Here is a 12,904-nt window from a genome sequence, read left to right on the forward strand (position 1 = left end):
AGGTAAAGATTAAGCATATTGTAGTTAACCTGAAAATTTAATAATAAAAACAGTGTGGTTTATTTGATAAAATAATAAAGAATTGCACAGTTCTTGTTTCCTCTTTTCTCCAACAGCAAAATCTTGAAACTTATTTACTTTTTGGTTGTAGTCACTGCATTAATTTAGGTACTTTATTTTCTTTTTCTTCTATGGCTTTGCCTTTTAAAGTTTTCAATCACCATATGTATATGCCACTTCAAATTCTTTTGTGTATAAATTATTGGCAAAAATCTATAAGATATTTTTTTAGCTATTTGTATTTTTTTATTCTGGAAATACAAACAAACAAAAAACGAACAAGCAAAACACAAAAACCAAACCAGGGTAGTAGATTTTTCCTCTTTGTAATTAAATGAAACTGACCAAAATGTACACCAGGTGGAGACAAAAACCAAAGATCTAACTGAATAACACACAGATACATGCAGACCCACAAACAAATACATAGAAACAAATGCATGCACGTGTACCCAGTGTGAAAACATGAATTTTTTAGCAAAAGAAACAAAAAGCTATTGTACTATCAAAATTACCATTTTAAAGGGATGAGTTCCAGGACAGCCAGGGCTACACAGAGAAACCCTGTCTCAGGGGAAAAAAAAGTGTTTTAGTGAAAATATAGGTGGATATATTACCATTGTATTTAAGGAGAAAAAGTAACTTTTTATTGATTCTTTGTGAGGTTCACATCACACACCCCAGTCCTGCTCATCTCCCTGTCCCCTCATATCCAATCTTCACCCTTGCAACCTCCCCCATAAAAAACAAACAAACAAAACAACAGCAACAACAAAAAACAAAGGATAGAACACATCTCATTGTAGAAGCTGTAGTGTGTCACTGTGTGTCCCACAGTATATCCCTCTGTCCATACATCTTCACTTGCAAATGTTTATTGCAATGAATCATTGGTCTGGTTTGAGGTCTCTGGCTTCTGTGACACCATCAATATTGGATCCTCATTGGGACTCCTCCCAGTTATCCTGTTGTTGCCCTGTGTCATGGAGATCCTGCAGCTTTGGAACAGCAGGACTGACCCTTTCATGGATCTCAAATATTTGCAGATGAAATAGATTTGGAGGTGTGGTATCTTAGAGCCCTGGATCTAGGTGTGAGTGGTAGCAGAGCTGGCCAGCCACCAGCTCTCTCTTTTCTGCACCACTAGGGCAAGCTCTCCAGCACTACTCTGGGTAGGCCACTCAATGCCACCATCAGCAGGAGGCAGGCTCAGCTCTCCTGCTCTAGTGCCTTCGGGGCCAGCTCAATGCACCCACAGCTTCACTTGCTTCCCAGTCAAAAGAACAGGGCCCACTCTCCCAAGTGCTCCTGCCACTGAGGGGCAGGGTCAGATCTCCAGACTCCTGCAGGTGGTGAGGGGTGAAAGTGGGGTGGGAGGATAGAGAAGGGGAGGGCACCCCCCTGCATCCATGCCACCTCACTGAAGACAAGTGATGGGGTCAGCACTCCCTCACTCTTACTCTCAGGGCTAGCTCACATCCATATAATGACCAGGGCCAGTCCTGAATGCTGCAGTCAGGGAGGGATAGGGCCAGCTCTCCTGAGTTCATGACCCTGGGCGCAACCTTTCCAACTGCTGGAGGTGGTGGGAGCAGAGAGCATCACCTCTGTGCCTAGTGGTAGGGTCACCTCTCCCACACTCATGCCCTCAGGACTGGTTCCACTGTGCTGCCTGGGTAACGCACAGGGCCAGCTCTCCTCCCTGATGCATCCAGTGGAGACAGGGCCAGTGCTGCACAGCCCCTTGACATCTATGTGGTTCCCAGTGGTGACTCGGTCAGGGACATCCTCATGTTTTCTAGTGGTAATATGAGCCGAGGACAATGACACTGACTCCTGCTGCTGGGTAATCACTGACTGAGACATGGCCCATGGTGTCACCTTGGGCTGGGACCTCACCATGGTCCCAGGTAGCATGGCTGGCCACTCACCACAGGCTACTCCTCTTCACTCTCAAGTCTCTAGTTCCCTCTTTCTCCATAATGCTCAAGCTGCTCCACTTCTCCTTCTCTCCCATCTGGCCACCCCACACTCACATGTGGTGGCACCTGCTGCAGGATGCTCACATGGTTGGCAGGACCCCAGGTGGCATCCTCATCCACATTGCATGGAGTGTTGGCAAGCAGGTGGCTATGCACGCGGTCTCTGTCTTCCTTCTTCTGGCCTGTGCTCCCTGCACTTAGTTGATTTGATTTGACTTGATTTGTATGCGTCCTAGGCATAAAATAGCTTTGTCTACCAAGCCAGGAGTCAACTGAGGATGAACAAAGGACTGCCATCTGTTCTGCCCTTGACTGACATAAGAACATCACCACCAACAAGGGCTGCCTTTGCCCATTGCCAGGGAGTTAACATTCTAAGCATAATTCTTCACATTTAGGACAGGTTTCAAGAACTCTTACCCATTTGTTTAGGTTTTGAATAACGAGTAACAGGGTGCTCTGTGCTATATTGCTTCAGAGAAGTGGATTCTGTACTCACTCCAGCATCTCCTCTCAATTCCTACAACCCTAAGTTATTTTCAAAACCAACCAATCCTTCTTGTAAGTAGCCATCATTTCAAATATATTGAATGTTTCCAGTTGGATTAAATTAAGGGGCAATTGGCTTTATTTCCTTGCCTGTCAGTTAATGGAGAAGCTGCTCCTTATAAGGGCTTGCTTGGGATTTTAAAACTCTAATGACTTGTAACATGCTATTTATGATAACTTGCAATATCTCAAAGGATCCCCAAGAAAATGTACTTCCTAGAATTTAGGCAAGAGGTCATTATGTGTTCCTATGTGCTATAAAAAAATAAGAGGATAAAATTAGTTATTCCTGGATATCTACCTTCAAAAATCATCTTCACTGAAACTGAGTGTAGTGGTCCAGACCTGTAATTCCAGAACTCTGTAGGCTGAAGCAGGAGACCATGAAGTCAAGCCAACCTGGGCTATCAGGTGAGTCTGTTCTGCAAAACCACTAAAAGAAATCAATGTAGTTGCAATATACTTTCTGTGCAAAGAACAATATTCTGCTCAAAGGACTGTGGCAGCAAAAGATTTTTTGAGAGCCACGCCTGGCTAAATACCACCCATAGTCAACAGGTAGAAAGTTCCAACCAACCAGGAGATGACTTGTCTAGCCATTCTGCAATCCGGCCATTGTCCATGTCACTAAACAAATCTGGGATCTGTCTATCTGTCTATAAATGAGTTTTCTCCCCAGAGGAACAATCATTTCAAGAAAAAAAAGTCAAGTAGTTATCAGTATCTGGATGTGTTTCAGATTTGCCCCACTGCCCCACTCCTCTACTTCACATCTAGTCTTGAAACAAGGTAGTGTAAGTTACCAGCTATTTTTCATTGCAGAGACTTTTGCCTATTTGTATTTTTATGCTCCAAAGTGAGATTTGCTTCTTATTGTGTAATTGTACTGTAGTGGCTATTCCTGGTTGTCAACTTGATTATATTTGGAATGAACTACAATCCAGAATTGGAAGGCTCACCAGTGACCCTAATCTGGAGGCTGGGAGATAGAAGTTTCTGACCTGGATCTTGGTATGGAGATCTTGAGGCATAGTGGCTATGGATTCCAGAAGATTAAGACAGGGAGATCTCCGAGTTCAAGGTCATCTGGGATTAAAGGTGTGGTGGCACACACCTTTAATCTGGGATACACCTTCTGCTGGAGTCCATATAAGGACATTGGAAGAAGGGAGTCTCACTCTCTCCTTCCCCTGCTTGCCGTGTGGGACTGAGTAACTGCTAGATCCTTGGACTTCCCTTCACAGCTACTACTGAACCATTGTTGGGAATTGGACTGCAGACTGTAAGTCATCCATAAATTCCTTTACTATAAGAGACTATCTATAAGTTCTGTGACTCTAGAGAACCCTGACTAATACATGTACTTATATGAGGTTGTTGAAACAAGTAAGCTCATTGGTGTGGAGTAGAAATGTGTTTTCCAGGGTTGGACACAGAAGGAAATGAGGAGGAGGTGTTCATTGGCCATAGTGTCTCAGTTATGGAAGTGTCTAAGTTCTACATGTCTGCTGGGCGTCACTGTGTCTGTGGGTTCACTGGTCTCTGTACTTACCATTTTAAGAGGGAAGATTTACAATAAATGTTCTTCCCATGATGACAACAAAAGGGAAAATTTTTATGTAGGAGAAAATAGCATGGAATTTTATATGGGAGGAGAGATCAAAATAACACAATTGTGGCCTACCTAAAATCACACATGGCTATGTGGAATACTGCCATACATATTTGAGTGTAAATCACCACATTTAAGATGGTGTGTCTTTTGAAGTGCTGGACTGAGAGACATAGCTCAGGCATTAAGAATGCATACTGCTCTTGCAGAGGACCAGCACCCACATCAGTCAGCAGGTCACAACTGCCCTTAACTCCAGGGGATCTGATGCATTCTTCTGGCTTCTTCTGGCCTCTTTGGGCACTTAAACTCTCATGCACATAACTTCACACATGCATACAATTAAAAAATAAAAACAAATATTAAAATATATACACTAAACATGTAAAAACAATCAGTTTCTCCCAACATTTCTGTCCTTAATCTACCATAAGATAATATGAAAGAAAACAGGTTTTGTCTTGTGTATTGGCAGACTAATAAGCAATACAGTTATTGTTGGCTAATATACTCCCCCCCTTTTTTTGTCTGTGTGAAATCCATTGCAACTTTACTCAGTAATGCAATACAATTTACGTTTCTATTGGTGCAAATGACTGAAAATTAGAACGTGCCTGTGATCTCCTGTGAATCATAGAAATTAGAATTTTCTAAAACTAAAATCATTTGACCTAAGGGATGAACTTGCTAAAGGCCAAACTTAGGAGTGGGGAATGGTTTCTTCCAAACAATTCCTAGTAGAAAATGGTTTCTTCCAAATGATTCCTAGGATTGAGCAGGTCCTCTTTTCTAACCCTGTGTTCTAGCTCAGTATTCGAATGTTTAAATAAATCTATCAATTAAATATAAGAAATCTAAAGTAGAATTGATGATTAGTAATTTTTAAGTATATGATGGGTGTCCTGATTTCATTTCTGTTGCCATGACAAAATGTCCTCAAAAAGAATGGTCTCATTTTTTTCTTATTTTAATTTATGTGTGTGTGCATGTGACCTCATTCATATGGATGAGTTTGGATATCTTCCCCAGTCATGCTTTACCTTATATTTTGAGGCAGAGCCTCTTACTTAGCCTGAAAATAGCTTTTTCTACTAGACTGAGTGCAGTGAGCTCCACGCATCCTGCTGTCTCTGCATTACTAATTGGGATTGCTGTTGTATGTCCCCATGTCACCTTCCCTGGTAATGCAGGTGCTGGGGATCCAAACTCAGCTCCTTTTGTTTGCACAGGATGCACTTTGCCCTCTGAACCATTTCCCCAGACCCTCTTTTCCTCTATTATTAAAACTTTCCTGTGTTAGGGTGGCTGTGTGTGAAAATGGAGAGCATGGCATGTTGAAAGGTCCCTTAACTTCCTGAGCTCAATCTAATTCTCTAGCATTCCAGGCTCAGCTACAGTGTATCTCATAGAGATGAAAGGCTGAGCACAACTAAGGAGGTAGCAGCTTGCTTTCTGACTGGGTGAGCCATTTCTTTCATAAGCCAATTTTGGAGCATACAAGTCTTGCTACAGTGAGACCCACTGGAGGATATCATTAAACCCACAGTAAGAATTACTAAATGAACCTGAGTTTTGAATGGATAAAATGATAAACCAGAGATGAATGAATGCTTTTGTGGATTTTTTTTTAAAGATTTATTTATTTATTATTATATGTAAGTACACTGTAGCTGTCTTTAGACACACCAGAAGAGGGAGTCAGATCTCATTACGGATGGTTGTGAGCCACCATGTGGTTGCTGGGATTTGAACTCGGGACCTTTGGAAGAGCAGTCGGAGCTCTTAACCACTGAGCCATCTCTCCAGCCCATTGTGGATTTTTTTTTTCTCATTTGCTCAGTATTAACAAGAATCCATCCTGAAGACAGGAAAAAAATGTAACTAATTTTGGGGGCTTCATAAAGATGCACCCGGAATGAACCAAAACGCACTCAAGACCTGAACTTTCCCCAGAGATTCATTTCTCTCAGAATCTCAGTTCTCTGCAGTCCTTGTAATTATTTCCTTACTTTTAAATTTTGCTTATAGTTAATTTTTTTTACTCTTGAATTTCTCTGTTGAAGAAACCTTTGATATATGGTTGGAGTCTCTCAGACTGATGGAGACATTTTTTTCCCCTTAAGTCCAGTTGCTTGCATCATTTGAGAGAAGTTCTATGCTGCTAATTTAACTGGAAACCTTGTGAGGAAAAAAAAAAAAAAACTACAAAACGAGAGGGAAAAGCTGTAGTCAGTCTTCAAGGATGCAAATGCCTAGGGTGAACGACATGTCATCTTGAAGTGCATGTGATGAATAAGAACTTCATATTACATTGCACATATGTGTGCCATTTTAACAGAAGAGATACCACACTTTTATAGGGAAAGACCTGCACTTAGATGTCTGAAATAATAGCATTCAGGACTTGACTTGGTTTAGTGCTCCATTTAAATAGCCTGCAAAGGCTCAAGGGCAGTGCTTCTCAACCTTCCTAATGCTGCAACCCTTTAATACAGTTCCTCATGTTGTGGTGACCCCAACCATAAAATTATTTTGTTGCTACTTCATAACTGTAACTTTCCTACTGTTATGGACTGCAATACAATTATCTGATAGGCAGGATATCTGATGTGACTCCCCTATGGGGGTCACAGCCCACAGTTTAAGAACGACTGCCCTAGGGAGTATGTTAGGCACCTAGACCTGCCTGTTCCATGCAATAGCCAGTACTCAAGTGTGTGGCTGATGGGAACTTGTAATGTGGCTAGTGTAAATCAGGATGTGTTACAAAATCTTAAAAATTAATGTCACTCACTTTGTTGTGGCTCTTAGGAAAAAAAAACTCTTAAAACTGCTTAATGTGGTTTCTGCTGTTTCTATGTTAATAGAATTGACTTAGATGCTCTACTTAGGTTCTCAGAAGTAAAATTTTGAGGGTTTTAAGGAAAAATTTCAGGAGTTAAAACCATCAGTTGTCTACCCTGAATCCTTTCTGTGTTTAGGACAACACAGATCTCAAGTTAATGTAGAGAAAATGCTGTCTTACACATGCATCAGGAATCTTACAGAGTTATGCTATCCCCTAAGGAGAGAAAGGCAGCATGGAGGAGTGGAGGGCTCATAGGATCATAGTGCAGTTGTCCCTAGGGCCACTTCAGGCAGGTGAGGGGACTTGTAATCTACCTGTTAGTCTGTCTATAAACCAGCTAGCCCTGTGTGTGTGTGTGTGTGTGTGTGTGTGTGTGTGTGTGTGTGTGTGTAAATGAGTCAATCTGAGACTTGATTTTGGTAAGAGGCCTAAACCGCAGACAGCCTCTGAGCTTTTTTACCTTCTTCTTTCTTTCAGCAGCGGGATGCCATCAAATAGAACTAATGCTCTCAGGTCTCTAGAAAAGACTCCACAAATCACATCACTGTGATAGGTTGTAGGCCAGAAAGTTCTCTGGAGGAATGTCAGGCTTTATAAAGGCAATGCCAACTAGTGGGCCTATAAATTCTTTCCATTAAAAAAATAACACATTACTTCTTCATCAAGCATATAAATCATATAAATCAAGATAATGATTTTTAATTACTGAAGATGTTAAAAATTATTCTTTGTAATAATTCCTCAGGATTGAAGAAAACTTTGCTCATAAACTGAACTACTTGGCCTGAGTAAGCTGGAAAGTACAGGTATGTAACACAAGTCAAAGTGAGGGCCTTAAGTGGACATGCATCACATAAAAGTTAAAAGAAAAATTAAGGACGCAAACAGGGCAGAGTAGACATCTGGGAAATGGACTCCTATGCTTATTGTTCTCTGAAGAGTAGTCAGGTCAGCTCCCTGTTAGGAATGAGGAACGAGGACAGGTAGGATCAGGTCTTCATCCTTGGCTAGATAGCCAGTTTGGGTTACTGAGAACCCTATACTTTGTTATCTCCTTCCAGCCTAGCTAGGCTAGCCTCAGACCATCCTGCCACCGAGGCAGAGCCACCTGCTGTGCTGCTTCTCATCTCTCTCCTTTGATTACCTGCCTGAGGCCGAACCAGCCTGAGGCTGAACCGGTTCTCCGAGATTTTCTGGAGTTAGCATCGAACTGTGATCTTCATGAGTTCCTACTAAAAGGCTGATCTGACTACTTCAAAGGAACTTTGTGTAACTGGGAATGGCCCTCCCCTCTTCTTTATAAAGCGTGTTCCCCAACATTAAAGTTGAACCTTGATCAGACTATTTGTCTTGGTTCCATTCTTTCTCTCGTCACCTAGATTTCCTCTTTTCTTCCAGATTCCAAGATGCCTTCCAGGCTCGAACCCGGACATGTGAGCCGCTGGTGGGCCTCAACAATTTGGCAAACCAACGCAGGACCTGGGAAAGGCAGAGGACATTTGGAAGAAGCACTGCTGGTTTGGAGCTCCATGGAAGAAGAAAATAATTAAAGAAAATTCATACCGAAACACGAGAAGCAACAGGCATAAGGTTGCCAGGTGTGGTATAGTCTAAGCTGGAACAGTGCTAAACCCGCACACTGGATTCACTTAGGTTCAGCAGTGAGATAATCAGGATCTAGGAACGTAACAGGCAGTTAGCCGCAGCTTCCAAAAGCTTTTTTAGGCGTGAGAAAAGAAAGGGTTTAATAAAAGGAATTTAATAATCAGGTGGATGGCCGCATCAAGTGTGAGAAGAATGTCCCAAAAGCAGAGAGAATGTTGTAGGCCCTGCTTTGTTCTCTCTGGGCCTTACAGCAGAAGTTCTCTGCCCTCTTCGTGGTTTTGTCTAAAGTCTTGTCTAATGTCTGGTGCACCAGTCTGTTCACATGTTCAATTCATGTATGTTCATGTCCAGTCTGAATGAATGAATGTTCTGTGTTTTCATGTTGGAAGATAAAAGATGACTAAAACCTTCTCTGCTGGTATAGCAAAGCCAAGAGTGGCCACAGGCTTTAGCCAGGAATCAGGCACACAGCACGAGGACCCCTGCTAGAAAAACTGTTCTTTAAAAGAAAAAAGGGAGTCTGCAGCCTCATGGTTTTGGGGTGGAAAAAGCTGATAGATGGTTTTTTCCTAAGAAAATTCTCTGCATTCGTGATTATTGCGTTTAGCTAATGACAAAGTACTTTTTATTTTATAATTATAGCTAGAACAATTAATATTCTCTGATTGGACTAAGTGTAGCTGCTTCATTTGGGTTGTTTTTTTTTTTAAACTGGTATTGTGCTCTGCATGTCTTCACAATCAGCTCATAAGTTATTGGTTATAATTAAATAATTGTTACATTGGTAACAGAAGGTTAGCCTTAAATTGGCAACTCAGGAGTCTTTTCATAAGCAGGCCAAAAAACTGGGCCTCCTAAGATACTTTTAGCTGAGATAATATTTAATGTGATTCTTATCCTAGAAAGTAAATTTAAAGCAATGTCTCTTTAATGAAGCATTAAAGCTTGCACTGTCGTGTATTCATAGGTATAAATTGGCAGTCAAACTTCGTAATACGATAGTAATGCTTCTAATATTAATTCTATAAATAATAAATTGTTTTGAAATTGGGTTTTGCTTTCCCAAAGTTATAGTTACAATCTAATGTTGCAAAAGAAACTTAGTAATTCTAAGATCTGTCCTCATGGCAGGAGGAACTAAGCTTGGAGCAGCCTCAGCCTCAGCGAGGTTTGTGTGACTTTCTTTTGTCTTGCAAACGGTGCCTAAAAAGGCTCTCCTTGCACCTTTACAGATCTAGCCAGATGCTGTTTTAATAAAGTTCAAATTCATAGTTTATAAAGGGTCAATCAGACTCGAATTTATAAAGGCATTACAATCTGGCTTGCCTACTTTTTATATAGTTATTATAGATCCAAAAGTTTGTTTTTTTCTCCTTTGCATCTTAATGATTGTAAAGGTTTTGCTTCTAGTGAGTTTGTAATAACTGGAAAATTTTGCCTGGTATGGCTTAATATTGATCTACATTATGTGAGAAATTTTTATCATTTCTGTTTCTATACAAGAAGCCAAGAGTTTGAATCTTTCAGTGTATATTGTTTCCTAAGTGGAAAATATTTTATTAGCTAATGCCTCTCAAGGGAAGTTTACTTAAAACCTTAGCTAACCCTAGGCAGAGCCACTTTATCCTTACTGTAAACATTTATCTGGTTCCTGTTAATCCTTTTGAAGTCATTCCTTTGTTTTGCATCAAGTAACTTCTAAGTACTTTGCCTGCTTCTCCCCACCCCCAAATTAAGTTGCTTAACAAGGTGGAAAGAGGCTTTTTCCTCCCTTCAGTGGCTCAGCCTAAGGTCTTTTGTCGTCCCCCCCCCCCCCGCCCCCCAAGATCTTCCATGTAGGAAGCTGAGGCTGGTGAGCCCGACATTCGGGAGCCACTGTGGGGGGGGGCTTTTTGGGGGGAGGCGCCCCCAGAGAAGCGGCCACATTCCTCCAGGGCACGCCAGGGCCCTTGGGCACGCAGCTTTACTTGTATGTGGTGACGCGAGAAGGCGCCAAAAAGCAGGTGGTTTTGTAGTGAACTGCCAGTGCCAAGACCTCAGAGCTACCATTTGACGTCAAGGCAGCGGGCACGTCAGGGGCTCACTGCCTTCTCCGTTTCGGAGATACAAGGCTCAGCAGTGGGTTAAATTCCAGAGTCCTTTTCAGAGTGACTCCGCATGCCAGGGTGGCAGGCGGCCAGGGCTGAGGAGGACTTAGGGCAAATGGGCCCCCCTCCTGAGACCCCAGAGCCGCGACAAGGCAAGTGGGCAGGGCCGAGGTAGCACTCACCTCAAAGCAGTTTCAAAAACCTATTAAAACTACTGTGGTGCTAATAAAGAATTGTAAGATATATTCATGTATTTTGGTAAACCTATAACAAAAATTGTGTCTTAGGAACCTGACAGAATGTCTGTTCCTTGTTCCAATCAGTATTTAATTTGGTTATTACAGAATATTAATAATTGATCTACTGTATACCATCATTTTAAATAAGATTGACAATTAATATCCCAAAGATAAGTTAAAAATTGTTTTTATGCATGCTTTTGTAGCTTCTATAAATTCATACATGCATGCATTCCAATTATTGTGTTTAAAAACAACCCCTCTATGGGAAATAAGTAGATGTGAACTAGATCACGCACTTATTCTTTTGAGTTTCCCCGTTTCAGCACAGATAATTAAGTTGTGTGCTGTGAATGGTGTTTTAAAATGCTGAAAAGTCAAACCTTAATTTGTATATTAACAGTCAATATTATATCTCAGAACTCACAATTGCTTAAGGTTGTTCATCCTTCAAATGCTATTAATTCTCAAATTTGCAATTGCTTATGCATATACAACTCATAAGAAAAAATGCTGTCCTTTTAAGAAGGCTGTTTTTAGACATTTAATAAATTGTTCTGGATTGCCTGGACATCTTAAAGCAATGCCATGCTGGATTTATATCTCAGGCAGTCTATAGGTCCTACATATAAGATAGGTTGGATATATAATCTCGTTCTTTATATATTCAGAACAATTATGGTTTAAGATATTTTAGTATTCTTGAAAATTGTGCATCTAAAATTCTTTCCTCTTAGTGTCCCCAGTTACTACTTGTTTCCACATAAGGGTGTGAATTCTTGAGGACTTATACTTAATAAATTGCTGCAAATAAATGCTCTTATTTCTAAGTTAATAAATAAATAAATTATGCACATGTGACTATTAATAACCTTTCAAGCTTTCTAGTAACAACCGCTCCTTAAGAGAAACAATTGAAAGTGCAGTTAGACACTGCCCATGTTACATGAATACTGACTATAACAGTTAAGTATTTGATATGTTTTGTCAACAAATTATTCTCAAGGACAAGGTATTGTGGAACTTTATAACTTTAACTTCTTAAAAGACAAAGAAGGGGGAAAATATATCCCCGTGCATATTATTTAGTGCATTCCTGTGCACACTATTTAAATCATACTTTTATTTTAGAATTTTGAAATTTGGATGTCAAAGAATTTAATAAATGCTTTATAGTATCTTAAAAGGATCTACTTATTGGCATATGGCTTGATCCTGAACAGCTACTTTATTAGGGAAGGGAAAAACATAGGTTCTCTCCACGGAACGCTGCAGAAGCATGATGGCTAATTTGTGTGAAAAGCTGGTAGGTGAGTTGGCTCAGTGTCCTGACTGAAGTGACAAGGAAGCTAAATTTGGTACATGTTTTCGACCCATCCTTGCTTGCCATTTTTTCCAGTTTGGACTAGTTTGGCCTTGCTTCAAACTTTTTAACTTTATGGCAAAAAGAACATCAGAGACTGTATATTCTGACTTAGAAAGATTAGTCATAGAATAGAGTCATAATGATTTTTCTCTTTTCTTCAACGTGACCAGTTATTCTAACTCAATCTTAGACTGGTCTAATAATAATTCCAATATTAGAGATTCCTATTGTAGATAGTTAAAATTCTTAATTACCTAGCAAAGTTAATTTATTTTTATTTTTTTTGTTTTTCGAGACAGGGTTTCTCTGTATAGCCCTGGCTGTCCTGGAACTCACTTTGTAGACCAGGCTGGCCTCGAACTCAGAAATCCGCCTGCCTCTGCCTCCCAAGTGCTGGGATTAAAGGCGTGCACCACCACTGCCCGGCGCAAAGTTAATTTAGAGCTCACCCTCCACTTTCAGAGAATCTCTGGCCTTTCTTCTAATTCTCAAAGCCAGCTCCCCCACACAGGGAGCTCAAAGCCTGAGCTTGGTCGTTGCTAATTTGCAATTGGAG

The sequence above is a fragment of the Mus caroli genome, unplaced genomic scaffold, assembly GCF_978045245.1.
Source record: "Mus caroli unplaced genomic scaffold, Mus_caroli_1 scaffold_11, whole genome shotgun sequence".
NCBI classification, from domain to species: Eukaryota; Metazoa; Chordata; class Mammalia; order Rodentia; family Muridae; genus Mus; species Mus caroli.